The 26,482-nt window shown below is 40.8% G+C and overlaps 1 pseudogene across 1 annotated transcript in view; it reads right to left on the bottom strand.

Annotated features, from left to right (window-relative positions):
- The window catches only part of LOC308435628 (large ribosomal subunit protein uL6-like), a 41,208-nt pseudogene extending 15,800 nt beyond the window's left edge, over window positions 1–25,408 (bottom strand). Inside the window, exons 1-2 of the transcript in view lie at window positions 25,401–25,408; window positions 6,206–6,356 (exon numbers count right to left, since the gene is read on the bottom strand). The product of the transcript in view is annotated as a large ribosomal subunit protein uL6-like (transcript). The remainder of the gene's footprint in view (window positions 1–6,205; window positions 6,357–25,400) is intronic.
- Window positions 25,409–26,482: the final 1,074 nt, after the last annotated feature.

Here is a 26,482-nt window from a genome sequence, read left to right as displayed (position 1 = left end):
CTCCACATAGCTGTCTCCCAGGAGTCAAATTCCATGTTTAAAATGCATAGAGATTTTTAAAGTATCACCTATGTACTTAGTAAAAATCAATTTGTGAATAAGAAAAAGCCTGAACAATAGAAAAATGGATAGGATAGAATAGGAAAGTTCTCATACCTCTTCCCTTCACCATTATAAAAGCCGGGTCTTTGCAACAAATTTCCCTATAGGCACAAATATAGGTGCCAATATTAAACAAATGACATATATGTAATTTCTTCTCTGAATCCAAACTAATGCAGACAGGCAACCTGTCTTTTGTGAAGTTCCAAACTCCAAGCAGACTTGCCCCTGATTCATCCTACCTGTGCCCCTGTGGCACATAGAGAAAACACCCTCCTAACTCCTCTCCACCCAACTCCTCTCACCTTCTCAGAGGCTTGGCTGTACCAGTCACTGCTTCCCTCTTCTACTTCCTGTCATGTTCTACTGTGTCTCAAACGCTGGTGTGTAGGTAGGTGATTACTGAGGAATAACCTCAGGGTATGGGTGCTGGTGGTAGTGGTGATGCTGCTGCTGCTGGTGGTGGTGATGCTGTTGTTGCTGCTGCTGCAAAACAAAAAAATTGATGCTCATGTTTTAACTATTTTTATACACACCGGATTCTCTTTCTCTACTGATGGGAATCATGAAACCCGACTCAAACATGTCTACCCCGCGGATGTAAGGGGAAGCATTTATCTATCATATTCTATTGTCCTTTGGCCAAGGATCAGCCTTTCAATGTAAACTTCTCTGGCCATGGGTGGCACAGACATGCATGCCAATAGGACATGGATCCCTTCAGACATTTTTTTTCCGCCACAAAACAACCAGAGTGGAAGATAAGATGCAGGAGTTCCCAGTGAGAACTGCCTAAATTAAGCCTTTTGGAAACTGAGAGCTTTGTCATTTTGTGTGTGTGTGTGTGTGTGTGTGTGTGTGTGTGTGTGTGTGTGTGTGTGTATGTGCATGATCTGCATGCACATGTATTTGATCTCAGAGGAACTATCATGTTTTGGACACAGGGTTCATCATTGTCTTGGAGCTGCCTGTGTAGGCTAGGTTGGCTGTTGAGTGGTCCCAGGAATCTATCTGTCTCTGCCTCCTTTTCCCCTGCTCTGGGATTATAAGTTGTCTTAGTCAGGATTCCTGCACAAACATCATGACCAAGAAGCAAGTTGGGGAGGAAAGGGTTTATTCAGCTTACACTTCCACACTGCTGTTCATCACCAAAGAAAGTCAGGACTGGAACTCAAGCAGGTCAGGAAGCAGGAGCTGATGCAGAGGCCATGGACGGATGTTACTTACTGGCTTGCTTCCCCTGGCTTGCTCAGCCTGCTTTCTTATAGAACCCAGGTCTACCAGCCCAGGGATGGCACCACCCACAATGGGCTGGGCTCTCCCCCCTTGATCACTAGTTGAGAAAATGCCTTACAGCTGAATCTCATGGAGGCATTTCGTCAGCTGGGACTCCTTTCTCTGATAAGTCCGGCTTGTGTCAAGTTGACACAAAACCAGCCAGTACACAAGTGCAAGCTACCATGCCAGCATTTTAAAAATGTGGATTCTGGGGAGCAAAGTTGGGTCTTCTTTTCATTCTAGTAAGACAAGAACGTTTCCAACTGAACCATCCAGTCCTCTCCCACCCCATTTCTTGTAAGGCAGAGCTTCAGGAGGTCCAGGCCAGTGTCCAACTCATCATGTGGCAAGAATAAACTTGATCCCTTTACCTCCCAAGTGCTGGAATTTCAGACATGTGCCACCGTACCAGGCTATCTTGTTGCTGTTTAGTCACATATTGTGTGATAAATATATGTGCCGTCATATATTCGTTACGTTTTTTTTTTTTTTGCAGTGCCAGAAATTAAACTCTGAGTCTTACAAATATTAGGCAAATACAGCACAATCTGAGGTGTATCTCCTTGTGAATCTGATGTGTATCTCCTTGTGAATCTGAGGTGTATCTCCTTGTGAATCTGAGGTGTATCTCCTTGTGAATCTGATGTGTATCTCCTTGTGAATCTGAGGTGTATCTCCTTGTAATCTGAGGTGTATCTCCTTGTGTATCTCCTTGGGAATATCAGGCACACACTGTACCATCTGAGGTAGATCTATCTCCAGCCTCTTGCTATTGCTTACCTATGTTCCTCCAATCATTTTTCTTCAGAAAAACCCCAGAGCAGGCAAGGTGTAAATCTTACAGCCATCTAGAGGGAAAGAAAAGGGGAAAAGGCATGCTGTTTGAGGTAAGAGGTCGTGGAGCTCAGCCCCATGGCAGGAGGCAGTAATCAGTCATGTTGAAAACTGTGTATGTCTCCTACCTCCAGCTTTGCCATTTGCTCGCAGGTAGCAGCAGCAAACAGCCTTTCCTATCCATACCTTCTTTAATTCAAACTATTCTTCTCCAACACTGTGATCTCCATGTGTGGCTAGTTAATGATCCCTTTGACACATCATAATTTTCTAGGGATCTCTCTCTGTCAATGTACATATATGTGCATGTGTGTGTACATGTACATGTGTGCACATCTGTAGAAGCCAGAGGTCAGTATTGGGCACCTTTCCTCAGTTGCTCTCCATCTTTGTTAATCTATTCCAACTCCTCTCCTGGTTAGTTTTATGTCAACTTGACACAACCTACAGTTATCTGAGACTTGGGAACCTTGGTTGAGAAAATGGCTTTCATAAGATCTGGCTGTAGGCAAGCTAGTAAGGTAGTCTCTTAATTAATAATTGATGGGGCAGGGACTAGCCCACTGTGCACAGTGACATTCCTGTGTTGAGGGCCCTGGGCTCTATAAGAAAGCAGAAGGAGCAAGCCAGTAAGCAGCACTCCTTTATTGCCTCTGTATCAGCCTCCAAGTCCTGCTTTGTTTGAGTTCCTGTCTTGACTTTCCTTGATGATAAACAGTGATGGGGGAAGTATGTAGTGGTTTGAATATGCTTGGCCCATAGGAAGTGACACCATTAGAAGGTGTGGTCTTGTTGGAGGAGGTCTGTCAGTTGGGGGTGGACTTTGAGGTCCTATGCTTAAGCTCCACCAAGTCCAGAAGAGTCAGCGCTCTCTTGGCTGCCTTTGGATCAAGATGTAGAACTCTTCAGTTCCTTCTCTAGTACCATGTCTGCCTGGATGGTGCATTCCTTCCTGCTATGACGAAAATGGACTGAATCTCTGAAATTGTAAGCCAGACCCAATTTAATATTATCTTTTATAAGAGTTGCCTTGGTCATGGTGTCTCTTCACAGCAATGGGAACCCTAAGACAACATGTAAGCTGAACAAACTCTTTTCTCCACAAGTTTTTTTAGTCATGGCATTTCATCACAGAAATAGCAACCTTAACTCAATAGGACCTGAACAATGATACCAGCTGACATGCCAAGATAAGTGGGGAAATCTTGGGGAGGGGAGCCAACACTAGATGAATAACTACAGGAAATTAATGACTACTGAGAGAGGGGGAATTAATCTTCCAAGGGATAAAACCCCTAACTGGTTACCCAAAGTCAAGTGACAACATTAAAAATATGTATACACATATGAACAATGCTAAATGAACTTACCAAGTTATATTTATGCATTTACATATACATGCATATATGTATATTAATAATACTAACTAAAGAAAAAGAGGCATGCATTTCAGAGGGCATATGGGTATGTGGAAAGGACTTGAGGAAGGAGAAATGAGGGAAGTGATGATACAATACACATATATGAAAAAATGAAATATTTTTATTAGTGTGTATATGTGTGTTGTGGATGACACGTGTCATGGTGCATATGTGGAAACCAGATAATAATTTTGTGGAGTTGCTTTTTCTCTTTCAGCATTACATGGGTTCCAAATATCAAACTCAGACCATCAGGCTTTGCAGCAAGCACCTCTTTACCCAATGAGACACCTCCCCAGCCCTATCCACCTTTCCTTTTTGAGACAGGGTCTCACAGGGAGCCAGACGCTCATGGGCTCAGCTAGACTGGCTGGCCAGTGAGCTTCAGGCATCTTCCAATCTCCATGCTCTGACTCCCAAGACTGGAATTGCTGGCATGTGCTACCATGTCCTACCTTTTACCTGGGTCCTGAGGGTCTGTGGCAGACATTGTACCACCTAAGACATTTCCCTGCCCCTCAAATATTCTCTGACTTTCACGGCACCTCACCTCTGGGGTTTTCTCCTGGGTCTCACTATGTCCTTTTCTGGCTCTCGCTTTTCTATTATCAGGCATTGTAGGCATCCATCTGTGGCCTCTTCTCCTCCTGCTCCACCTTTAGGTTAACTCATACATTTTAGGGACTTTAACTATGTTGTCTGTCTTTATGTGTACTGCTCTCACACTTATTTAATCTTGATTGTTTGTTCAACTCCAAAGCCACATGGCCCACTGCACAGGAGTCTTAACACATCCAAAATAGGACTTCTGGCCCTTTCCTGAAAGGAGGATTTCTCTATGATCTGTCCCACTCACTGAATGATATCAACATCATCTAATTCAGTCAGAAATGGACAGGTTATCTCTGACTACAAACACCCTTACCATCATACTCACTGCCGTACCAAGTCCTGTTTTTAAATCCACCCTACCACCATGCCACTGATACACCCTGAGCTTCCTCCTTATTCTCCATGAATCTATTTTTGCTATAGCAAGACCAGTCTTGTGGTATCAGTTAAATCATTTTACATTACATCTCAAAACCCCACAATAGGTAGTAACTGTCCTGAGTTCCAAAACTACTTCTAAGACCTAGAGGGCCAGCAATGACCTGACTTCCAAGTGTTTCTCCAGCAGGGTATTGTTTTGTGGCCCCCCTCTCCCCTACATGTGCTTCCTGACCAACCTCCTCCTAGATGCTCACTGACATCAGCTTTCTCCCTTCAGGTCCTGCTGTGTACACTATTCCTGCTGACTGAAGGTTCTGCAGCTCATCCTGGTGTGTGTGTGTGTGTGTGAGAGAGAGAGATCTCAGGTGTCAGCTCAACTGTCACTCCCTCAGAGATGCTATTCTGTTCTATCTCTGTAACTTGACAGTCTGCACTTTTTCTTTAAGGGATTTGCCACAGTGTATAACTGTATCTATGTGAGTGTCTGTCTCTCAACTTCAGAAGTTGGGAAATAACATCCACACAGTCTTTTTTTTTTTTTTTTTTTTTTCTTTTTAAAGTTTCCTAGCCATGCATGGTGCTTGGCACTAGAAACACTAACTGGATAAGAAGAGGAAGGAAGGGGAAAAGAAAGAATAAAGTTGCTTAACCATTTATAGGAAGATTAGATTTTATGCTACAGTGAGTTTGCAATACTGGAACCACAGTGCCATGTTTCCTGTTGAAATAACCATGCACCGAAAGATGCTGCTTTAACAAGAGCCATCCTGTGCTATGCTGGTCTCTGGTGTGCTCCTGCTAACCCCTGAGTCTCCTATATTTGCCTTTCCATTCCCTAGACAACACAGACAGCCTTCAACTCTTCCTTCATCAGAAGCAATAGCCATGTTTAAAATTCTAGTTAAAACATGTCTCAATGTGTTTTGAGTTAGAGTGAGTCACATAATGCTTCAGAACTCTGCCTTTTAGAGCAACTTAGTGCCTAGCGTTGGTATGTCCTGCAGTCCTTCAAACAGGAATTTACAGGCTTTTAGGAAAAACAAACAAGCATGAAAAGGGAACATTAATTAATTTTAAATGGAGATTTTGTAAAGGGAATTTATTAACTATGTACACTAAGAAACTAGGGAAAAGGCAAAACCAGCATGGATCCTCCTTATCGGATAGCCTGTTCAGGAAGAGACGTAAAGAACACAGCTACATACTCACACAACACTGTATACGTGCTGGAGTAAGAAATCTAGGAGTTATCCTTGATTTATACTTGACATCATGGTTTCATTATCTGGGACAAATACCAGTCATTTAAAATCCCTGCCTTGACGTAATTACTATTTTATCCATACAACCTCTGAACTAGGATGACTTGCAGGTTTAAAATGAAAATATTCATGAAATAGTGAGAAAATATTGGCTTTCTGCCCACTGCGTGGCAAGGTGGACATCTCACATGGATGTTTCTAGATTTCATCCAGTGCTTCCCAACCATTCTGTACACAGATCATTTAAGAACCTGAACTAGATCATCTCACACCATTGCTTGAAAACCAGCAGGTGACTTCCCAGCAGTCTGTCACCTGCTCACTTGGCAGGCAGTGATGACGTAGCCGGCCCTTCCTGATGGAGTATAAGTATCGAATCGTACATGTATCGACTCCTTCCTGCTGCTCTCGATTCTGCAACTTGAGACACATGTTGGACTCCCGGTTCTCCGGATGCAGCAGGCTCCTTTGAGCACCAAAGCCCACACAGAAACAGAAGTTTCTGTTTCCTCTCTAGACACCTTCATTCCTGGCCTGTTGACTTCAAGATGAGCACCAGTTCCTGGGACAAGGGGAGGGAAGGGAGCTCTACTGACTTCCAGTAACCATCACCACCCCGGCACCTCTCGCTCGGTGCACTTAAGACAGTGGGATCGCCAAATATAATTTCTGCCAGACCAGAGATTATAGGACAGGGCTTTGCTGATACTGTTCACCTTTTCATGTATAGCTGTCAACAAAACAAAAACTTCTTGCCAAACGTCAAGTCTTGTCTTGCCTTTTATTTATTTTTTTTAAGACAGGGTTTCTCCGTGTCGCCCTGGCTATCTTGGAACTTGCTGTGTAGACCAGGCTGACCTTGAACTCAGTGATCCACCTGCCTCTGCCTCCAGAGTGCTGGAATTAAAGGTGTCCACCACTACCACTTGGCCCCACAAAACGTTTTCAGTGGAGGAAGAGTCAGGAATAGACAATTTCTATTTTAAGTCTACAGCTATGTTTACTAAGCTCAAAACCCAATTCCAGTTGAAAATTCCTGTGAATTATTTATAATCAACACTAAGTTTTTTGTTTTGTTTTGGTTAGTTTTTATTTTTTTAACTTGCATACAGATTTAAGTTTGTGAAATCATATCTTGATATGCTGTGTGGGGTGAATATAGTGAAGGACTAATGATTACCGTGAAGTCGGGAGACTTCAGACAAAAGCCTCAGTAAATTTATTGTTGGAAAAGTCAGAGAAGCTGGCTTGGACTTTCCTGCAATGTGCCATTCTGGGACCATGAAGAACAGATGTCAGTGGGAGATGACCACAGCAGCTGTTCCCAGAGTCCTCTCCAGCAGATCCAGTGCAGGAAAAGCCAGAGGACTGGGCTGGAGTTTACTGTGATGTGCAAGCCCAGGAAAAGATCAGTCTCATTCACATAGCACATTCTGCATTTCTCTACACACAGGGGATCCAGGGACTTGAAGTCTAGAACAGAAAACAAATTAGGAGCCGCTGACATTGAGTTCACCTGGACTCCTGAGCCAGGTCTCTGTCTGGCCTTTAGTAAGTTCCCCTTCTCTTTTGTTATTAGTAAAAGATAGTTTCTGTTTCAGCAGCTCAAAAGATGACATGGTTACACAATTACAAATACAGAGGCGTGCCTCTGCCAAGGTGCAGAGACCAGAAGGGTTAGAGGGCAGTCATTTCACAAATTACAGAGGTGAGAAGATTGGCAGCCAGAGAGCAAGAGTGAAAGAAAGCAACAGAGACCACAGAAGTAGAGAAAGGGCAGGGTGAAATTGAAAGTTTATGTGAAGAACCTGTGTGTGTTTGTATGTGAGAGAGAGGGAGGGAGGGAGGGAGGGAGAGAGAGAGAGAGAGAGAGAGAGAGAGAGAGAGAGAGAGAGAGAGAGAGAGAGAGCTAAAGCAGGAGACCTGCCGAAAAGGAGGGCAGGCAGAGAAGAGAGGGCCGGCAGAGGGAGCGTGTAGAACTAGAAAGATGTCAGGAGTCGAGGACCCCGAGCCAGGTTGAACACTAAAAGTACCTGGATGGAAGACACTTCAAAGTCCAAACTAAGAATTGGAACAGACTCAGGGAAAAGATGTTGATTAAGATCACCAAATATTTAATAGAGAAAGAAGCCAAGGTAAAAACCATGCATGGTAAAGAAGTTGTCACCCCGAAGGGGTTGTGGATAGACTGAACATCCTGAAGGGCTTGGGATTTATTGCTTCCTGAGAGGGTTTTGTAAGATTTCTTTCTACACTTTGGTTCACCCTAGCTTATAATAGGATTTACTGGGAAACACACTGAAGAATGGGGGGGGGGGTTCCTGGAGGAGGCATTATTTTGGGGACCACCCAGATCTCATTTGAAGACTAAAGTGACTGCCTTTGTGAGATCCCAACCCTATCTAGATAGGAAGGAGTACAAAGACTCCCAAATCAACCACAGGGTGTTTCAGAAAGCTGTCTTATAAAATGCCAAGTGACTTGCTCCCATAGACAAAGTGGGCGAATCGGTGAGGTCAGCCATCGTGGAGGGAATTCAGGATAAGAGAAAAGGGAGATGACAGTAAAGAAGAGAACATGTAGGTAGATAAATCGAGAAGGCCAGGGATGTAGCTGAGGTGGTAGTGTGCTGGCCTAGCATGCTGAAGTCCTGGGCTTAATCTCCAGCCCCACACAAACTGGGTGTGGTAGCACATATGTGTAATCCCAGCATTCAGAAGGTAAAATGCAGGGGGATCAGGAGTTCGAAGTCAGCCTCAATCACAAACAAACTTAAGACCAGCCCAGGATACATGAGACTTTTTTCAAAAACAAATACATACATATATTTGTACATGCACACAGACATATATACTGAATGTATACCTACATTGACGACAGTAAAAACACAATTGACACAGGAATGACAATCTGATTGGCAAACAGTTCTTGACAGCTGTGTGTGCTGGCAGGAAGCCTCATATCTAAAAATCCCATTTGCTGCTGTAGGGTGGGGTCTTCCTATATTTTGGTGTCCTAGCACTGTAATGGCCATGGATAAACACTGTGTTTTATAAAGCTGCTAGGAACCCCATATATCCTCAGGTTGAGAGCTGCTTTCTGTTCTAGAATTTTGGGAATGAAACTTGTAATTGGATGCTTCTGAGGCTTGTTTTCATTCATAAAGAGAGTTGGAAACGTGGCCAGGCACTCAAATATGTATAAAATACCAATACACTTTTTACAACAAGTAAATTAAAGACATCCTTCAACTGACATACATACAAACATGTAATATATATATATATATATATATATATATATCAAAAAGACAATGTAAACAAGCTAAGTTTTATATATATAAAACTTCAGATTCAATATCTTACAATTCTGGCCAGGCATGGCGGCTCCCACGACTACTATTTCAGTTTCTTGGAGCTTCTGCAATGGAAGGCCAATGTCTGGGCCATGAATGTGATTTCAGCCCTCCAGGAACCCAAGCACAGGCCATGGCCTGGCGCTCTCTGAAGCTAGACTCGTGTGTGGCCTCTATCTTTAAAGCATCAGGGTCCGTGGGATTCTGTAGCAGACGGCATGACAGCAGACAAATTACGAATGACCATGTGAAAGATTTCACAAAATGAGGAAGGGATGATGGCTACACAAGTGACCAGTTATTTTATTTTATTTTATTGGGGGGCTCATTTTATAATTCTGAGCTTGGACAACAAATGTACTAGAGTTTTCTTATAAAGAAGAAATCTTTTTTTTTTTTTTTTTTTTTTTTTGTAGAAAAAGAAACCAGTGAGACTTGGCAGTCATGTGGGGCTCATGTGAGAAGTTAGAAACTTTGAGTGGTGCTAAATTTGGTTGGTTTTCCCCATGGGACATCTGAGTTCAGGGACTATGCAAAGAAGGCTGGGACATTTGGCTGAAGGATTCTACAAGGCATAACAAAAGTCCTTTTGGTTTCATGATGCTAAAGAGAAAAATTCTAACCAGAATATGAAGCTCTGTCATTTAGACACATAGCTAAGCACCCCTCAGGACAGCCGTCAGAGTTTGACATTGTGATGAGGCAAAGGGCTAAACTGCAAAGTCTTTCAGCTCTGAGGAAACAGCTCTCACAGATCCTAATCCAAAGCCTAAAGAGCTATGCTTGGAGAACAAAGAAAAGTAACAGTGTCACAGCTGTCATTCTGCCACCAGCCCTACACTGCTCAAACATAAACCCTCATCTCTTCTGCCTTTCCAAAGAGAACTGTGGAAACTTTCTCCAGAGCATTCATCAAGGGGAGCATACCCTTTCTGACATACAACAGCAGCAGCAGCAGCAACAACAACAAGCCTTGCTAGACATTCAGAGAGGCAGGAATCATAATCAAGAGAAAAGGTAAAGAATGGGGGAGATCCACAGGTGATCATGACTGTGAAGAGAGAAGACAAGGTAACTGGCTAATATAGTAAGTGAAGCAAAAGAAGGAGGGAACAGTAGCTGACATTTAAATCCAGTGCAAAAGAAGCATGAACATTTTCTAAGGGACAAAGATGGTGTCCCATTTTGCTGTCTGGGTGATAGAACACCATCCAAAAGCAATGTGGAAGATTAAATAAATCCCTTTCCAACTGTACGAAATGGTAGTTGAGCAAGATCAAGAAACAGCACTCCTCCGAGGTCTCTGCTCCAGACACTGTCCTAATTTCTCACACTGTTACACCTGACAGTACAAGAGGAAGTTGTTCCAGATCCAGGTCATCACAATAGAAAATGCACTAAACTCCCCTTACACACCCAAAGTCATAGCTTAGCAATGTCACATTCTGCAGGAATCAGTTGCTTCTTTTATGGCCATGTAGCTGACAGACAGCTGCAGCTCCTCAGGACCAGCCCAGAATCACAGGAGAGCATAATACTACATATCATTTGGTTGTGAAGAGATCCAGGTTCAAACATCATTAATTGAGTTCTGAACATTAAAGATAGAGGCTGGTTGTCATTAAGAAGCAGGATTGGCATAAAATGTCTTGTAACTACAGTGACCAGACATGCCTTGATATTGCATTTGACCCATAAAATTCTCCTTTGTACACCATACATGTCTTTCTTCAGAACAGTTTATCTTTCTTACGCTTTAGACCAAAGGAAGCAAAAGGGCTACGAGCTACACTCACTGGGAGCTGAGAAAAGGGATGTGGGTTACCAACCCAGAAAAAGCGAGAAACAGTTAAACTGACTTTTAAAAAGTAGTTAGCTGATTAGATTTAATTTAAATGGAGACGACAATACATCTAAAACTATTGTCTTTCAGTTTGAATTCTCATTTGTCTTTGGTACACATTTTATTTAGATGTATAAATACATTTATACATTAGCTATATCTGGTTATAGGTGAATTCCTGGCAAGTATGTATTCTTGACAGGGCACAGCCTTGTCAAGGACTCCAGTACCTCAGCTCCCTGGAAGTGAAATTCAAAGTGATGGCAAAGTCTCTGGTCTGAATGCAATTGTTGACAGTGTGTGCAGAAATCATAGTTTGTGGCTATTCACTGCTCTTTCAGACATTGCTTCTACTTCCATTGGATAAACTTGCCTCCTTGTTCAGCTTTATATAATAACCTTGCCTCCTTGTTATCTGTATGCAATAACCCTGACTCCTTGTTTAGCTACGTGCAATCATTCCACCTCCCTGTTCGGCAGTTTCCAGAGTGCCATGACTTTTTCATTAGAGATTCAATTCCACCCAACACTGGCTTTTCTGTGTCTCTGTGTGTGTCATTTGTCTATCCCCTTGCTGCCACCTTCAGGTCAGTTTCTGGAGCAATGCAAGGATGTGGTAGTTGAGTATCACACACATACACACACACACACACACACACACACACACACACACACACACGCACACACACACACGTACATGAGAGAAAGGGGAGAGAGGGGAGAACCTGGAATACTCTATATAGCACGATGTGATGTTGAACTCTGATCCTCTTGCCTATGCCAGTGATGGTTTTTTGTATATGCTTAGTCTAGGGAGTGGCACTATTAGAGGGTGTGGCCCTCCAGTTAAAGTAGGGGCTTATGGAGGGTGGGTGATTAATGGAGTTTTGTCTGATGTCTGACTCACAATAGGTCCAGTAGGTCCTCAAACTCATCCTGTGATCATTTCCCCAGTTCCAGAATGTATAATTGGGATGGCAGAATTCACATTGGTTCCCTAACCTGTGGAGTGAGGGCTAAATGGAAGCCTTTAGAGTTGCCTCTGCCAATGAAAACAGTGAATCAAAACAGTATTGTATTCCTGGAGGCATTGCAGAAATTACTGCCACGAAGGACTTGAAAAATACAGAGGTGGTGGTTCCCACCACATCTCCCTCTGACTCTCCTGTCTGGCCAGTGCAGAAGACAGATGGATCATGGAGAATGACAGGTGACTATCGAAAACTAAATCAGGTAGTAACTCCCATTGTAGCTGCTATACCAGAAGTAGTTTCCTTACTTGAGCAAATTAACACATCTCCTGGTACCTGGTTTGCAGCTATTGATCTAGCAAATGCCTTCTTAGTACCTGTCCATAAGGACCACCAGAAGCAATTGCTTTGAATTGGCAAGGCCAACAGTATACCTTTACAGTTTTCTCTCACGGATATCTCCCACCCTGTGTCATAACTTAGTTAGAAGGGATCTTGATTGTCTGTCTCTTCCACAAAATATCACATTGGTGCACTATATTGATGACATTATGCTGATTGGACCAAGTGAGTAGGAAGTAGCAAACACTTTGGACTCATTGGTAACATATATGCATATAAGAAGATGGGAAATAAATCCAACCAAAACTCAATGGCTATCTACCTCAGTGAAATTATTAGGAGTTCAGTGGTGTGGAGCATGCAGAGATATCCCTTCTAAGGTGAAAGGTAAGTTATTGAACCTGGCCCTTCCTATAACCAAGAAAGAAGCACAATACTTAGTAGGCCTATTTGGATTCTGGAGACAGCACATTCCTCCCTTGGGTGTGTTACTCAGGTCCATTTACCAAATAACTCAGAAAGCTGCTTGTTTTGTGTGGGGCCTGCAACAGGAGAAGGCTCTTCAATAGATCCATGCTGCTGTGCAGGCTGCTCTACCCAATGGACCATATGATCCAGCAGACCCGATGGTACTTGAGGTGTCGGTGGCAGATAGAGATGCTGTTTGGAGCCTCTGGCAGGCCCTTGTAGGTGAATCATAGAAGAGACCTTTGGGATTTTGGAACAAAGCTCTACCATCATCTACAGACAACTATTCTCCCTTTGAAAAACAGCTCTTGTCCTACTATTGGGCCTTAGTGAAAACTGAATGTTTGACAATAGGACACCAAGTTATCATGTGACCTGAATTGCCTATCATGAGCTGGGTGCTATCTGACCTTCCAAGTCATAAAGTAGGACATGCACAGCAGCAGTCTGTTATCAAATGGAAATGGTACATACGTGATCGGGCCTGGGCAGGTTCTGAAGGCACAAGCAAGTTACATGAAGAAGTTACTCAGATGCCTATGGTTTCTACTCCTGTTACAATGCCATCTGCTGCCAAGCATGCGCCTATAGCCTCATGGGGTGTTCCCTATGATAGGCTGACTGAAGAAGAGAAGACTAGGATCTGGTGTACTGATGGCTCTGCACATTATGCAGGTACCACCCAGAAGTTGGTACCAGGGACTGGAGTACTTGGAACATTGGATTTGGAAAGCAGTGGAATGCTTTAAATGGGGCATTTGGAAGACTTTGTTATTGAGAGTGATTTGAATTGTGCAGACCTAGCTCAAGAGGTTTCCGTGGAGAATTTCAATATGTGGCCTAGAGATTGTTTTTGTGATATTTTGGTAAAGAACGTGGCTCCTTTTTTGCTTTTGTCTGAAAAGTCTGCCTGAGGCTAAAGTGAAGAGACTCAGATTAATTTCATTGATAAAGGAAGTCTCAGAAATGCCCATCATGAACTTTATTCTCTGGTTAAATCTCATGAAGAGTATTTTAAACAAGCATAGCAAGCTGAGAAAGAAAAAAAAATATGGTTTGAGTATTAAAAGGGTACAAGAAAGTGAAATATTAAATTGAATTAAGGGAGTAGTGACCTTGGGGCAAGATCCCACCCAGCTAAATTTTGGTTCAGGCATTGTAGTACAAGCCTTTAATCCCAGGAGGCAAAGACAAGCAGATCTCTGAGTTTAAGGCCAGCCTAGAAAAGAGCAAGTTCTAACTGAAGAAAAACTTAAATCAGGCTTGGTGGACTATACCTGTAATACCAGTGCTTAGGAGACAAGCATGCAGATCTCTGAATTCAAAGTCACTCTATGAAGCAAGTTTCAGGACAGCCAAGTTTAGGTAATGAAGGAGTTGGAAAACAGAAAGCTGATGATAATGTAATAGAACAAGAGGACCATGTTCTAGCTCCTGTAAGCACCACATGGCTCTGGCTTTAGAGTCCAGAATAGAAGGGACTACTAGGACAATTGATGCTGGTTAGCTGGAGCTAAGGAATTAGTGGTGATTAAGAAGAGACTAGCATCACTGGGGTGAAATCATCTAGGAAGAGTTTTCTGAGAGCACAAATAAGTTGTGTTTCAGAGATAGCCAAGATTGTACCTCGTGATGCAACTGTACTTGGTAATGTGTAAGAATCACCCAGGTCATACTGGTTTTGAAGTCATGAGAGGTCATGAAGAGGAGCAGAGGCTTGGCACCGTGAGCAGCCATGAAAGGCCATTGGTGCAGCCTCAGTTGCAGTTGATGGCCCAGAATTAAAGATGTCATGCAAAGGAATTGAGGCTTGGCACTGTGAAGAGAGCCCATGAGAAGCTATTGGTGAAGCCTAGTTGCATTGGAAGACTCCAGCATATTGTAGATGCCAGTACCATGAAACAATCACTAGGAACAGCAGGGGCAGTGGAGTGGATCAACCTGAGCCTAGAGTACTATAAAGGGCAGAGGTGGAGAAGTGATGCCAACCTCTTGGAGGAGCCCAGAAGATCATGTGTGGATCCTCAACATTAAAGACATTGGAATAAGAAACTGTAACATTGAAGTTACCTTGGAGATGCCAGAGCCATGGCCTATCTGCTGAGGAAAGCTGCTAACAGGTAGCAGAACCAGTCCAGGAGAAAGAAGTTTGTTGCAGTCAACAAAGATAAAAAAGGAGTCGAAGATATGAAGACCACTTTGACATCAGCCATGAAGATGCAGAGTTTGGAGTTTGTCCAGCTGGTTTCCTGTCTTGCTTTGGGAATTACATTTAAGTGATTGGATGAATCTCAGAAGAGACTTTGAATTTTGGACTTCAGCATTGTTGGAACTGCTATAGACTTTGGGGACTTTTGAAGTTGGACTAAATTCACTGTTTTATTATGATATGGCTAGATATGGCTGCTATACACTCATGTTTGGATAAGCCTATGGGGGCCAGAGAGTGGAATGTGATGGGCTTGGCCCAGGGTGCTATTAAAGGGTATGGCCCTGTTGTAAGTGTGGCCTTATTGGAGAAGATGTGTCACTGTAGGTGTGGGCTTTAATACCCTCATCCTAGCTTCCTGAAGGCCAGTGTTCTTCTAGTAGCCTTCAGATGACAACGTATAACTCTCAGCTCCTTCTTCACCATGCCTGACTGGATGCTGCCATGTTACTCCCTTGATAGTAATGGAATGAAACTCTGAACGTGTAAGACAGCCCCAATTAAATGTTGTCCTTACTCTTACTCTCTTGCTCCTCTCTTGGTCTTGCCTTTCTGCCCCCACTTCCTCCCCATTCCCTCCCCCCTTCATGTGCTCATGGCTGGTGACAACTCTTCCTCCATCTCTCTCTCTCTCTCTCTCTCTCTCTCTCTCTCTCTCTCTCTCTCTCTCTCTCTGCCCTTGCTACCCTCTTAACTCATGCCCCCAATAAACTTTATTCTGTGCTAAATGTTGTCCGTATAAGAGTTGCCTTGGTGCTGAGGTGGGAGAGGGTGGTTGGGAGAGGGAGCACCTTCATGGAGGCAATGGGAGGGGGAGGGGGAATGGAATCAGGGGAAAGGAGATAATATCTGAAATGTAAATGCAGAGAATAAAAAAAAAGACACATTGATTATGGTGTCTGTACATCGCAGTAAAACCCTGACTGCTGGAATCATAGGTGTGGGCCATCAACCCTGACATCTTAACTTACATTATTGTAGTGATTAAGTACGTTGATTAAAGCAATATAGGGAAGAAACTTGGCTTACAGTTTAAGGGTCCTGTCCATTCCACCAGAGAAGTTACAGTGGCAGCAGCTGGAGGGAGCTATTCAAATTACCCACACTGTCAAGAATCATAGAGCTACAAATGCTTGTGCTTAGCTGGATTTCTCCATTTTAAATTCAGGATCCCTATCCATAGTTAATTTGGATTATCTTTCCACCACAATTAACCTAATAAACTAGATTGATCTGTCAGATTGGCAATTAGCAGTAATTATCACACTGAGCTACAAAGAAATTTTAAATTATAATTTATAAGAGAGTAACCTTAAAGTACCCTATATGATGGCTAGTTTTAGTTGCTAACCTGACTACATCTGGAACCAACTTAGACTTAGGCAGACAAGCTGTGATTTTTTTTTTTTTTTTTTTTGGACTGGACCATTTGAGGTTGAAGACATACCTTAAATATGGCTCACACCTTCTGGTGGCAGCCCACATGAAAGGATATGGAATAAGGAAGCTTTGCTTTTTACTTGCTTGCCTTCACTCTTATTGGTAAGTCTTCTGTGGCTGAGGCACTTCTTTGCTAGTGTTAGAACCTTCTTTTTTGGGATTCCAATGTACAGAACATCAGCAACTTTCTAGGAATCCATTGGAACTACTGAGACATCCAACCTCATGGACTGAGAAAATCAGATTCGTGGTCTTTTCTTCAGGAGACAGCCACTGATGGACTAGCTGGACCACAGAATGTAAGCCATTCCAATAAATCCCTTTGTATACATTCATTCTATCAATTCTGTTCAGAATGTGACACTGAAGATGGGTGGGTACATTTTTTTCCTGGCTCAAATGGCATGTGTAACTTAGTGTAGCCCACCATTTATAAAGTTATCTAGTGGTATGTCATCATCAACCAACCAATAGCATAACTTTCCTGGAAGTTAATAAGCTCCTTTGAGCACCTACCCTGTTATCAGGGGTGTGAAGATGCTACCTAGCAAGTTCCAAAAAACATAAGCCAGGAAGCTCTACTCCAAGTTTCATATCATTCTGTATCCTTGTGCATCCCTGACAGTAAGGATAAAGCCACACACTGAGCCTCTGAGCAGACTCACTCTTTATGGACCTATCACTAATCACATATAGAAACAAGTGGACTATTTCAAGAGGAGAGTGCTGCCTTACACCAGAAAACACACCACATTCCATTCTTGCTTCACTGTCTCAGCAGCATGAGGACAATAAGCATAGCGGTCAGACTTCACACCCCATGTACCCCATGTGGGAATTCCTCTGGAACATCTCTGTCAAGTTCTTGTCTATTGATAAAAGCATTGCTGATCAGAAGAGAAATGTTTTATTACTTCTAGAGACCTCTCCATATCATCCTTTTAAAAAGGTCCCAACAACTTGTGTTCCCATCAGTGAAGCTTCCAGGGGTTTCTCATTTTCACCAATTCACACAGACAACAATTACATATTATCTTTGACAAATATGAGTTGCAAAAGGTATCTATGTCTGACTATATATCTCTGTACACTTAGATAAAATTGGAATATTGATGAATAATTTTTTTGAGACAGAGTTTCTCTGCATAGTCTGGGTTGTTCTGGAACTCACTAAGTAGACCAGACTTTTATAGAATTTACAGGAGGCTTGCCTTTGCCTCCTGGGTGCTGGAATTAAAAGCATGTGTACTTGGCTGATTTTTAATTTTTGTATTGCTTTTAGAATTAGTTCTGTAGCTGGGGGCTTCATTATCCCCACTGCTTTTGAGCTATAAATATAATCTTATGGATCCACTACATATGCTCCCCAATTTCTCCCCTCCTTCTGTTTGCTATTTAGTTTTGTTCAGAGTATTTTTATATATGTATTTTAAATTTTCATATGATCAAGACTTTTGCTCGTTTAAAACTTTTTGTTTTGTGTCATGCTTTAAAAAGTCATTTCCTATTTTACCATGATAAAAATTCACCCTTCTATTGTCCTCTCTTGTGAATAACTCATTATATATAAATACACTGTAGCTATCTTCAGACACACCAGAAGAGGGCATCATATCTTATTACATATGATTGTGAGCTACCATGCAGTTGCTGGGATATGACTTCAGGAACTCTGGAAGAACAGTCAGTGCTCTTAACCACTGAGCCATCTCTCCGGCCCATGAATAACTCATTTACCTAGAATTTATTATAGTGTAGTCTGCATACACACCTTTATTTGAAAACAAAAACGACTATACATTGTCTTAGTTACTCTTCTATTGTTGTAAGGAGACACCATGACCAAGGCATTTTATAGAAGACAGAGTTTATTTGGGACTTCCTTATAATTACAGGGGCTAGAGTCTGTAACCATTATGGTGAGGACAGTAGACACACACACATACCACCGGAGCAGTAGATGAGAGCTTACACCTGATTCAAAAGTAAGAGGTAGAGACAGCTGAGAACAGGATGAGCTTTGAAATCCTAAAGCTCACCCCAGTAGCACACTTCATTCAGCATGGCTATAGCTTCTATTCTTTCTCAAATAGCATCACCAACCGGGTAATAAGAATTCAAACATATGATTCTATGAGGCCTATTATCATTCAAAACACCACACACATCCCCTCTTATCTGAATTGATGAATGCATAAAAATGGTATTGGCAATGAATTGAGAGCTCACATTTCTCACTATTACTCCAGACCCAGACAAACAGAAGGTATTAAAGTTTTATTTTTCAGGGATCATACTTGCCCTCCTTGATGTGTTGTATCTTTCCTAAGTCAAAACAACAATTTATAAAATAGCCTCACTGGGATAATAGATTCTTTGAAGAAGGTGGGTACTTTCTCCATTACATATACCCTTATAATTTCTCGTGTGTGTGTGTGTGTGTGTGTGTGTGTGTGTGTTGAAGATAAGGACAGCTTGCAGAAATTGGTTTTCCCCTCCTCCATCTGGGTTCCAGGGATCAAACTCGGTCATCACTCTTGGTGGCAGGAATCTTTGCCTCCTGAGCTATCTTACAACCACAAGAACCTTTGTCATCTGAGCTATCCCAGAAGCCCCTACAGTTTCTTTAAGGAGCAGCTCTCTTCCAGGCTTAAATTCGAAAGCAGAGAGAATCTTTTGCCAAATCTCTTCTGGAGGAAATGAAGGAGTGCTCCATGCTTGACCTGTTCTGGTTTGAGGGTTGGAGTGTGGGTCAATTTCTTCAGAGAGAGTAGGAAAAAAAAAGAAAAATAAATAATTTAACACTGTTATGTTTAAAAAACCAACACAGATGGAATCCCTGCATATTCTAGGAACTTAAGAGAGTTGGAAAGTTGCAAGTTTATCCTTCCACCTGCTTCAAACTGCTCAAAATGCTTGGGTTCATCCTAATTGTAAGGATAACATGTTGAATAGTGAAGAAAATGTTGAAGTTATTTTTGACAAGGAAAAAGAAATACTTGAAGTAAAAATATAGCAATCTATAAGCTAAAAATGTTAACATGCATCTAGGGAAAAACAACTGTTGGAATTTCCCTTCCCCCCACCCCCTGGGAATGGTCAGCAGTCCTTGCATTTCTGTTCTATAAAACAGGTAATCCATTATACAAAAAGAAACAGGTATCACACTAGTCCTCTTACTTAATAAAACAATATTGATGTCTTTAGTGGGACGATAGCAACTTTATTTATGTAATTAAAACAGATTTGTTGTAATTGAGATGGAGTTTTGGATTAGAATGAAAATTCCCACAATCTAATTCATTGGGACATTGTCTGTGTATTAACTCAGATGTAAACTTATCTTTTAGCAACAATTTTGTTTATGTCCACACACACAATCTCACTCTTAGTTGTGCATAGTTATACTTGTATTTTCACAGAGCAGTTAAGCAAGTATTTTCCTAAAGCCAAATATTTAAATTCTTAGCAAAAAAAAAAGGAAAAAGAAGAAAACTCTAAGACCATTTAGCTTATTACGGTGGCAGTGAGAAGGGGTTAAAGAATAAAAATGGAAAGAGTAGCTATATTTTAACAAGGAAAAGAAGCAAGAAGCCATGTCTGAAGTCACCAGGCAACTGAGACATGGAGGTTGCCATGCTGAAGGAAGGGCACTGTCTAGGCTGTGACTAAAACATTAGTGAAATTTGTTACCATCTAAACATAGATTCTATGAACAGGTGAACTATTGTCAATATAAACATTCACTGTGGCAGATTAATGGGTCCCAAAGATGAATAGGTCACACTTGCTGGAACTTATGAACAGATTACTTTGTACTGCAAAAGGGACTTTTCAGATGTGATTAAGCTGAGAATCTCAAGTTGATTATATTCTTAACTATTGTCTACATTATTTGAGCAGGGCCAATGTAATTACAAGAATGACTGGAAGAGAGGCAGGTGGTCCCAAGGGAAAAGAAGTGTAAGAAGCACATTAGAGAGTCAGGAAGGGGTCTGAAGATGTTCTTTTACAGGCTTTGAAAATGCAGGAAAGGGCCATGAGCCAAGAAAGGCAGGCTGTCTGGAATTGAGGCCTTTTGCTTCCAGAAGTAAAAAAAAGGTCAGGAAGTGAATTCTTATCCTGGAGCTTCAGAGAAAACAAAGTCCTAACCCAGCACTTGATTTTAGCCCAGAGAAACTGATTCTATTTCTGATTCTGAGAGGCACATAATAATGTGTTATTGGCATGTCACTCCATATGTGGTCATTCCTTAAAGCACACCAAGAGACTAATTATTAGTTCAAATCAGTTGTGAGTGACTTATCTCTACTCACAGTTGCAATGGAGATTTTCCATGGGCCTCCCATCTCTTCCTATGGGGAACTTTGTGATATGGAACAATGTAGGTGCATGCATGGTGCAGTGTCTGCAGTAAATGCAGATAAAAAGGAGATGGAAAATTAACTGCATCTCAGGACACATCTATAGTGGAAAAGACCAGAGAGGTGAAGGGCTGAGCCACTGTAGGTTGCTATTGTCTCTGAATGATAGTTTCAAGATGACTTAGTGGAAAACCCAATCTCAAACTTACTTAGCATTTTCTTTGCGTCTCTAACTAGTGAGGAGAAAAAATATAAACAAACAGATAGATGTTTTTAGAAACTTGTGCTTGGGGATGATTTTCTTCCAGGAAAGACAAGCACTGTTATACTCATGGGCCTGTACCCACTAGTGAGAGCCTGGAAATAATGCAGCTATTTCTAGAAGATATTTAACACTCACCAAGTGCCAATACAACACCACCTGGAGAACACAGGAAGCTCAGACCTGTTCTTCCCACTTAGAACCTTACATTATACCTAACTTCTGTGGTTTTTTGGATTGTAGCTTGCTTACCAATCACTTAATAACTAACATATACTTATAAGAAGATACATACCATATTTGTCTTTCTGAGCCTGGGGTATCACATTCAGAATCTTTTTTTCTTTTTTCTTTTTTCTTTTTCTTTTTCTTTTTCTCTTTCTTTCTTTCTTTCTTTCTTTCTTTCTTTCTTTTTTTTTTTTTTTTTTGAGACAGGGTATCCTGCAACTCATTTTGTAGACCAGGCTAGGCTCAAACTCTGAGATCTTCTTGCCTCTGCTTCTCAAGTGCTGGGATTAATGGGGTGCACCCCCTCCCAGCTTAATGATTTCTTTCTTTCTTTCTTTCTTTTTTCTTTTTTTGGCTGAGTAATCTTCCATTGTGTATGAGCCACATTTTTTTTTTACCCACTTACCTATTGATATCTAGATTGTTCCTAGTTTCTGGATATTATAAATAGAGTAGTAATAAACATGGTTTGTAGTAGGATAAAGCATTCTTTCTTTGGGTATGTGCCCAAGAGTTGTACAACTGGATCTTGAAGTAGATTGATTTCCATCTTCCTGAGGAACCACCACACTGATTTCCATAATGGATTTATGAATTTCTATTCCCACCAGTGTGACATTGACTTCACATCCTTACCAGTATGAAGTATCATTTGTTTTATTTATCTTGGACATTCTAACTGGTGTTAAGATGAAATCTCAAAGTAGCTTTGATTTACATTTTCCTAATAACTAAGGATGTTGAACTTTCTTTAAGAGGCTCTCAACCACTTGAGAATTCTCTGTTTAGATCTGTACCCCATTTTTAATTGGGTTATTTCCTTTCTTAATATTCATTTTTCTTTTAGTTAATTCTTTATCACATGTATAAATTGCTAAGATTTTTTTCCCATTTTGTAGGCTGCTACTTTGTCCAAATGACAGTGTCCTTTGCCATTCCAAAGTATCTCAATTTTATGAGGTCCCATTTATTAACTATTTTGATCTTATTGTCTGTGCCAACAGTGTTTTGCATAGAAAGTCTTCCTGTGCCAATGTATTCAAGGGTACCCTTCACTTTTTTTCTTGAAGGTTCAGTGTACCTGGTATTATGTTGAGGTCTTTGATTCTTTTGGAGTTGAGTTTTGTGCAGAATAATACTATGGATCTATTTTACGTGCATCCATCCAATTTGAGCAGCACATTCATTGAAGAAACTTTGTTTTTTCCAGTGTGTGTTTCTAGTTTCTTTATAAAAAAGATCAAATGTCCATAGGTGTGTGAATTTATGTCTGGGTCATCAATTCAATACCACTGATCAACATGTCTGTTTTTGTGCCACTATTATGCTAATTTTTAAATTACTACAGCTTTATAGTACACATAGGTATATAGAGTACACAGTAAATCTCATATGTACTTAGGGGTGGTGATAACTCCAGCAATTCTTAGATTGTTCAGGATTGGTTTTAGCCTTCTTGGGTTTTGTTGTGTATGTGTGCTTTCATATGAAACTAAGAATTGTCTTTCAATATCTGTGAAGAATTGAGTTGAAATTCTGATGGGAATTGGATCTGTAGATTACTTTTGGTAGAATGGCCATTTTATTACATTAATTCTAATGATTCACGAGCATGGGAGAGCTTTCTATTATCTGATATCTTCAATTCTTTCAGAGTCTTAAAGTTTTTATCATACAAGTCTTTCATTTGCTTGGTTAGAGTTATTACTCCAAAATATTTTATATTCCTTTTCGTTATTGAGAAAGATGTTTTCTTGATTTCTTTCTCTGTCCATTTGTCATCTCTATGTAGGAGGGCGAACTGAATTGGATTTTTTGTTTGTTTTTGTTTTTTAGTTAATTTTGTATCCAGCCATTTTGCTGAAGGTGTTTATCAGCTGAAGGAGTTCCCAGTGGTATTTTTAGGATCAGTAATGTTTACTATCACGTCATATGGAAATAAAGACTGACTTCGTTTCCAATTTGTATCTTTTTGATTTTCAGCTTTTTTATCGCTCTAGCTAAGACTTCACATCTATATTGAATAGGTATGGAGAGTGGATAACCTAGTCTTGTTGCTGATTTTAATGAAATTTATCTCCTTCTAAGTTGATGTTGGCTATGGGCTTGCTGTTAACTGCATTTATTATGTTGAGGTATATTCCTTATATTTCTATTCTTGTCAGAACTTTCTTCTATCATGAAGGAGTGTTGAATTTTGTCAAATCCTTTTCTATATCTAATGAAATGATCATGTCAATTTTGTTTTTCAGTCTGTTTATATGGTGAATTCCATTTATTGATTACATATGTTGAACTATCTCTGTATCTCTGGAATGAGGCCTACCTGATCATGGTGGATGATCTTTCTGGTTTGTTCTTGAATTTGGTTTGGTAATGTTTTAGGGTTTTTTTTTTTTTTTTTTTCATTTATGTTCATAAGGGAAATTGACCTGTAATTCTCTTTCTTTGTTGGGTCTTTCTGTGGTTTAGGTATTAGGGAAACTATGGCTTTATAAAATGAGTTGGGCAATATTTCTTCTGTTTATATTTTGTAGAAGAATTTGAGTATTTACATTAACTCTTCTTTGAAAGTTCGGTAGAATTCTTCACTAAAGCCATCTGGCCATGGCTTTTTTGGTTGAGAGACTTTTAAATTACTGTTTCCATTTCACTAGGAGTTATAAATCTGCTTAATTGTTAGATTTAACTTTGGTTAATGTAAATATTAAGAAAATTATCTATTTCTTTTAGAATTTTTTTGGCTTCTATGGATTTCCTTGGTATCTGTTATGTTTTTATTTCATCTTTAATTTTGTTAGTTTGGAGAGTCTCTCTATGCTTTTTAGTTAATTTGGCTAAGAGTTTGTCAATCTTACTGATTTTTCTCAAAGAATTTGTTTTATTAGCACTGTATATCTTTTTTTTCTGCTTTATTAGCTTCAGCCCTGAGTTTGATTACTTCTTGCTGTCTATTCCTTGGATGAGATTTCTTTTTTTTTTCTTCTAGATCTTTTGGGTGAGGTTTTAAGTTACTAGTATGAGATTGTTCCAATTTCTTTATCTAGTCACTTAGTGCTATGAGCTTGCCTCTTAGAATTGCCTTTGTTATGTTCCATAAGTTTGAATATGCTGCAATTTATTTTCATTGAACTCTAGGAAGTTTAATTTTTTTTCTTGAATGAACCCATTGTTTATTCAGTAGTGAGTTGTTTAGTTTTTATGACTTTATAAGCTTTCCTTTATTTCTATTGTTGATATTCAGATATTTAATCTACATGGGTTATATAGGATGCAACAGGTTATTTTAATTTTCTTGAATTTATTAAGATTTGCTTGTATTTAAATATGTGGTCAATTTTGGAGACAGTTCAATGAGCTGCTTAGAAGACAATATATTCTTCTGTGGGTTAGATGTTTTATAAGTATATGTTAGTTCCATTTGGTTTATGGTATCAGCTAGATCCAGCATTTCCCTGTTTAATTTTTGTCTAAATGACCTGTTGAGAGTGGGACAGTGCAGTCTTCAGTGTATGAAGGTCAATCTGTTATTTAAGCTGTAGTGTGTGTGTGTGTGTGTGTGTGTGTGTGTGTGTGTTTAATCAACTTTGTTGCATTGTATTTGATAACATAGATGTTGATAACTGGAATGCCCTCTTAGTGGTTATATTCTGCTTGTACTCTGACCCCTGCTCTTGAGGGTTGGAGGAGAGGTGGTGTGCAATCAATGACACAGGCTACAGGAGCAGGTGAGAAAAGCCACACCAAGCTCATCTGAACTGCTGCAAGCTTCTTTAATATCCTCCACCTGTACCCAGTTGATCAAGAAAGTATCTCTTCTAAACAGCAGTTCCTGATTGGCTGGCATTGTCTGTGTCAGTAATCCTTGGCTTCTCAGACAGTTTTTAATTAGGTCCTCCTGCAGGAGATGCTTTTGTGGCTTCATGGCCCCCAGCATTTTCGTAGAGGTGGCTGCTGCTGTTTCTCCTACATTTCCACCCCTTTGTTTTTAAATTTTGACAGCCTAGTGCGAGCCAGAGTGCCATTACCTCGACATTGTTGGCCCCACCTTGGAGGATTCCCAGTACACTGAACTATGCTTTTCTTAAGTTGTTCTGTCATCCAAGATATTACCCATCATTAACTACCATCTCTCGAAGAGACATCACTTTGGAGGCATGTCACAAAAGGGAGAGATGATGAACAGCCTACATGATAATTTCATGAATCTCCAAGCTTTAATTACTTTTGCAGGGGTATGGGGTGGGGCACAGTCGGGATTTTCAAAAGCCGTCAGTACCAGGAGAGTCACCTTATTTATGGAGTACTGCCTGAAGATTTGCTGTGCGAGATGCTTAAACAAAATAATTATTATTATGATCATTCCTCCCTTCATAGCATAAGTGGCTATCCATGAGGGGTCAAACAGCCTCTTTACATTGTCTCCCACTTTTCCCAAGAATCTGGCATTTAGGGAGGGCACAGATACCCTGGGCACATTGAGGTTGGCTATGTTCTCCCTTAACAGCACAGAATATTTAAGGAATTTGTCTGACCAGGTACCTTCAAGATATTGAGCCAACTGTTGTTAGGCCTCAGTAGCATGAAACCTGAGGTCACATGCCGATAGCAACATGTCCTTAACAAGGGCCAAGTAAGTCTTCTACCAGTAAGTCAATCTGTTATAAAATGTGTATAGCTTGATAAAGATGTTGATTTAGTACCTCCTGTGCCTGTAGCACCTCAGCTGACTTAGAGACTACAGCATTGACTGTCTCCACTATAGTGGCTTTCTGGGTCAAGTCAACAGCAGCTGTTGTTTCCTTGGCAATGTCTGCAGTGACAGCAGCTCTAATACCAAAATCCTTCTTTCTCCAGTGTAGGGTTGTGAGTGAGTCTGGACTATCAGAGTGACAGCATGAAAGTGGGTGGTATTTACCACAGGGATCCAAATGGTGGCTGGCTTCCTCATCAGGATAACTGTTGTTGAATACCCCGTCCAGCAGGAGACATTTCTCATTAAAGCAATTAAGGCTGTTTGTGACAGTGGACAATGGACAGTGGTGACCAGACAGAAAAAGAGAGGTTAGACACAGACTGGGGTGGCTTTCCAGTCAACCTGGTTGCCAGC

The sequence above is a fragment of the Micromys minutus genome (genome assembly GCF_963924665.1).
Source record: "Micromys minutus genome assembly, chromosome: 23".
In the NCBI taxonomy this organism is placed as follows: domain Eukaryota; kingdom Metazoa; phylum Chordata; class Mammalia; order Rodentia; family Muridae; genus Micromys; species Micromys minutus.
The sequence above is the reverse complement of the archived record's forward strand: the minus strand, read 5'-3'. Positions and strand labels throughout refer to the sequence as shown.